This window comes from Sander vitreus, chromosome 2, assembly GCF_031162955.1.
Source record: "Sander vitreus isolate 19-12246 chromosome 2, sanVit1, whole genome shotgun sequence".
Classification (NCBI taxonomy): domain Eukaryota; kingdom Metazoa; phylum Chordata; class Actinopteri; order Perciformes; family Percidae; genus Sander; species Sander vitreus.
The window spans coordinates 30,317,152-30,322,936 of record NC_135856.1 but is presented as its reverse complement, the minus strand read 5'-3'; positions in this window follow the sequence as shown (position 1 = coordinate 30,322,936).

Below are 5,785 nucleotides of genomic sequence, written 5' to 3'. Positions count from 1 at the left end.
GAAGAAACATAAGGACTCCGGGGATTAAACTCCCCAGAGCTAGGTTAGTAACAAGCATTTCTGGGAGAAGGATGCACATAAAAGGAACAAATGAAAAGAGAGATGAAAGAGCAGCTCATTGTGTCATAGGGAGGAAGGAAATTCCCCAGCAGTCTAGAATTATAATAGCATAACTAAGAGAGGCAGGCTAAAGAGAGGTGCCAGATCGGGCTTGAACTCTCCCCTGCCGGAACGGGCTGTACTTCCTGCCTCCCTCTACTCTCACTATATTATTGATTATATGATAGGTAGATCTGATGACTATGAGGAGAAGCAGAGGGAAGCTGGGGTGCTGTGTCTGTAGCTATACACCCTGCCCCGCCGGTCTAGGCATACGCTGCGACTCCTCCCTCCCTAACTATAAGCATTCGGTTGGGGAGATTGTATTTGAGGAACGTTGTCGTTTGGCCGATCCAGGCAGTGTAGGCCACCGGACCATCTGACTACTGCATCCCTCGGAAGCTTTCGCCACGCGGTAGCAATTCTCTTCTGTGATCACCTGCAGCTATTTTGAATTTAGAATTTTTGAGTGACAAGCAACCAAACAAATGCTACAAATGCATTGTGTGTGCATGTGTGTACTGTGTCATGATCATAGACTGTATAATATTAACAGTCTATGGTCATAATGAAGCAGCTTGTCTATTTTATCGAACATTTTACATTGAAGAGCAACATTACAAGTTATGTTCATGGCATGTTTCTAAACATATTTTAACTTGCAGTGAATGTGTTTAAACATGTTAAGAAAGACTAGATATATAGAAATGTCTGTGCTACAGCAACAAGTACACAACACCCATACAGATATACAATAAATAACAAGAACACTGTACATTTGGGGTCTTCAAGATTTTTTAAGCCAAGGACCCCTTAAGTAAAAGAGACAGATCAGGGACCCAGTACTACTTATATTGTATAAAATTAAGTTGAATATTAAACTGGGCCTATAACGTGTAGGTCAGCCTAAAGCCTTTTTCATACCTATTTACTGCATAGAATACTAAGCTATTAAATAATAATTTTTGGCATGATTTTATAAATCATGTTTTAATGTGGCACAGTGAATCCTTAGGATTAACTGTATCTGTGGAGCTTAGTGACTACCTAGCCAGTTAGCCTGTCTACAGAGGAGTTGATTCACAAATTGTGAAGCGGATTTATAATTGCTAATAATATTGCAAATTATATGTTGGATTCATATTAAGGTATTTTAATTTTCTTGGGAACTTTAAAAAAAATAACGACAATTTGGTGGCCCCCCTGCAGTAATTCTGAGGACCCCTGTTGAAGATCTCTGCTCTACATAAAAAAAATATACGCAGGAAATGATGTACAACGTATATACAAATAAAAATGTAACCTACTTAAATAGTGTAATATAAAGATGTTTGTTCAAGTTGCACTACAGTGCAGTATTGTGATGTGTGAGGTATTGAGAGTGTTATCTCAGCGGTTGAACAGTTTTGTGTTTTTTAACCCTAACCCTAGTAATGACACTTTTCAGATTCCCGTTACATTTATATAGCCATGAAAAGATGCGTACACAGACACGCTGTCTCTTAGCCATGCTGTCTCTTAGCCATGCTGTCTCTCCACCACAACTGGGATCTTTTTTCTTTGCTATTTTTCTCAGTGTTATTCATCAACTAATTCTGGTTACCAATGGACATCCAGATTATAGCCAGCGTCAACGCCTATTCTCAACTAGTTCCGGCTGTTAGTGGACGTGTAGATTATAGCCTGACTGGACATCATTTCTCAGTGTTATTCATCAATTAATTCTGGTTGTCAATGGACATCCAGATTATAGCCAGCGTCAACGTCTATTCTCAACTAGTTCTGGCTGTTAGTGGACGTGTAGATTATAGCCTGACTGGACATCATTTCTCAGTGTTATTCATCAATTAATTCTGGTTGTCAATGGACATCCAGATTATAGCCAGCGTCAACGTCTATTCTCAACTAGTTCTGGCTGTTAATGGTCATCTAGATTATGGCCTAAAAATATTTTTATTTTTTATTTAAGAATATTTAACACTGGAACATTTTAAATATCCACAATATGTCTTTGATCTCCTTTAGTATGTCGTCTTTCATGCTGTTGTACAGTTGTGGAATTGCCGTTTGTGACACATAGCAAGTAAATGTTTGTATCAAAATAGTTCTGTTTTTCAGTCTTTATTTTGGCGAAGGTGCAGCTACTTTCTTCTGCTCCTCTGCTGTCTGCAGGTCGGAGCTTCGTGGGGGCGGGCCGACACCCACACCCACCCACACCCACCCACACCCACACCCACAGCCCCACACCCACACACACACACACACACACACACACACACACACACACACACACACACACACACAAACACTGGCACACACACCAGGGGTCCGTTTCAGGAAGGAGTTCTAACAAACTTTGAGTCTAACCCTGTTGTCTGAGTTGATTTACCCTGAGATGGGAAACTCTGAGTTTTCGGTTCCAGAACAGCTGATATGAGTTGGTTCAATCAACTCCGAGTATGTTCACGCGTGTGCACCACCACAATAAAAAGGCAGTATGAATGGAGCCATGATACTACGATTCACCATGGTAACAACCACAAACAAACGGGTTTGAACATGTATTTCGTTAAAAAAGCAAGACAGCGGCTGCTGCTGCAACAGAGAGAGAATTGGTGTGGGAGAAAATTGCTGCTCGAGTCAATGCGTAAGCTCTAACATAGTGTATTAATTTCATATTTAATCACAGGTAACATAATATTACTGGTTCATCCATCCATCTTCATCCGCTTATCCGGGGTCAGGTCGCGGGGGTAGCAGCTCCAGCAGGGGACCCCAAACTTCCCTTTCCCGGGCCACATTAACCAGCTCCGACTGGGGGATCCCGAGACGTTCCCAGGCCAGGTTAGAGATATAATCCCTCCACCTAGTCCTGGGTCTCCCCCGAGGCCTCCTCCCAGCTGGACGTGCCTGGAACACCTCCCTAGGGAGGCGCCCAGGGGGCATCCTTACCAGATGCCCGAACCACCTCAACTGGCTCCTTTCGACGCGAAGGAGCAGCGGCTCTACTCCGAGCTCCTCACGGATAACTGAGCTTCTCACCCTATCTCTAAGGGAGACGCCAGCTACCCTCCTGAGGAAACCCATTTCGGCCGCTTGTACCCTGGATCTTGTTCTTTCGGTCATGACCCAGCCTTCATGACCATAGGTGAGGGTAGGAACAAAAACTGACCGGTAGATTGAGAGCTTTGCCTTCTGGCTCAGCTCTCTTTTCATCACAACGGTGCGATAAATTGAATGTAATACCGCACCTGCTGTGCCGATTCTCCGACCAATCTCCCGCTCCATTGTCCCCTCACTCGCGAACAAGACCCCAAGGTACTTGAACTCCTTCACTTGGGGTAAGGACTCATTCCCTACCTGGAGAAGGCACTCCATCGGTTTCCTGCTGAGAACCATGGCCTCCGATTTAGAGGTGCTGATCCTCATCCCAGCCGCTTCACACTCGGCTGCGAACCGATCCAGTGAGTGCTGAAGGTCACAGGCCGATGATGCCATCAGGACCACATCATCTGCAAAAAGCAGCGATGAGATCCCCAGCCCACCGAACTGCAACCCCTCTCCACCCCGACTACGCCTCGATATCCTGTCCATAAATACTACAAACAGGATTGGTGACAAAGCGCAGCCCTGGCGGAGGCCAACTCTCACCTGAAACGAGTCCGACTTACTGCCGAGAACCCGGACACAGCTCTCGCTTTGGTCGTACAGAGATTGGATGGCCCTGAGAAGGGACCCCGTACCCCCGCAGCACCTCCCACAGTATCTCCCGGGGCACCCGGTCATACGCCTTCTCCAGATCCACAAAACACATGTAGACCAGTTGGGCATACTCCCAGACTCCCTCCAGGATCCTTGCGAGAGTAAAGATCTGGTCCGTTGTTCCACGACCAGGACGGAATCCGCATTGTTCCTCTTCAACCTGAGATTCGACTATCGATTACTGAATATTACTGGTGAAAACTGGAATTGCATTACAACTATAATTTCATTTAGGTGCAATCCTGCGGGCGAAAAAGTAGCCTAACCTATATTAATCCCATTCTGAGGGTGCAGCACCATGATCATTAACAGAACTATAATTTATAATCATTTATTTCTTTTTAATGGCTCTCACTGGTGCAGGGAACAATACAAAAATCTGTCCACAATGGTGGATGTTAGTGATATGAGGACGGATAAGGTATCTACATATCTGATGGACTGTGAAAAAATGTGGAAATGAAAATACATTTAGTCGGGACTCAATATCATCTCCCGACGTAAACTCTCTGTGAAGTAATACAGCTTTTTCATCAACGGGATCGTCGACAAAAGGACATGACGTTTGAGAAAAAAACGTTTTATAATCTGCCTAACAATAAGTTTCATTTATTAAGTGTTTATTCATGCAGATAACAAACTGCATTAAAATGCGCCTGATACAGACTGAATGAATGGATGAGGAAATGAGTGAGAAGAAACCTGGAGTTTCTCTCAGTCTCCTCCCTCTGACACTGTATGAGAGGGAGGAGACTGAGAGAAACTCCAGGTTTGTAGAAGAAAACCTGCTCCAGACCAGGTCAGGTTCACAGACTCAGTTACCATAGTAATTGACTCTGAGGTTAAGTTACCTCCCTTTCTGAAACAGAAAACCCAGAGTTCATCTAAGGGTTAACAAACTCAGAGTTTTCACTAAACCTGCTTTCTGAAACGGACCCCAGATGCCAGCCACCACGTCACTTCTGTTTACTTGATAGCTATTGTTTACCTCAGGCTAATTAATTAGCTAGTAAGTGGCGATGTTTGGCAGCCAGCCTTCCAAAAGAAAGCACAATGAAATTAAATAACCGATCATTAACCGTTGACCGACAAGCAGGTAACGGAGTCTCAGTTCACCGCCTGTCTCTCTCTCTCGTCAGGAGTCACGCCTCCCCACACAAAGACCATGCAACTGACAAGAGGGTTCACTCCACATTATGCTAAGGAACCGAGAGTGGTCATCCAGTCTCTTTGGTAGAGAGAGAGAGAGAGAGAGAGAGAGAGAGAGAGAGAGAGAGAGGGAAAACAAACAAGCATGCAAATGGTAATTATCGCGGCCGGAAAAAAAAAATTTCGTGCAATTAATTGATTTATTGACTATCGTGACAGGCCTAGCCTAAATGCATCATGTAAAGTGTCACACCATCTCTCCTTTCTGTATAGTGTCAACAGGGCGTTTCCCTAAACCAGCAGTGTACTATTACTGGACTGGACCAACAGACTAACTGTCCCTATAAAGATCATGGTTATTGCAAGGAGATGAAAAGTAGTAAAACAAAGAGACTAGAGTGTAAGCAGAGTTGTTAATAAAAACGTAACGTGGCATATATGGTGTGTAAGTTAGACTTTGGCCCTTTGCAAACACAACACACACATTTCCAGACACCTCCCCTCCCCATGAATACTGCATTGTGTGTAGGCTATACAATATGATTGAAACTGTGTTTAAATGCAGATTAGCCTACTTTGTCCGTTTAAATAGTGTGGGTGTTTAAAAGAGATTTATTCCATGCAGTTGTCCACGCTCCCTGTGTGTTATCACCCAGGGCTGATGTGTGTGATGTGTAGGCATGCCAGCAGCCGCTCATTCACTTCCAGGTACAGTCTGCTGCGGTCCAGTCACATTTCAACACGAACTGCTTTCGGCCTGATAAATACGCATGCG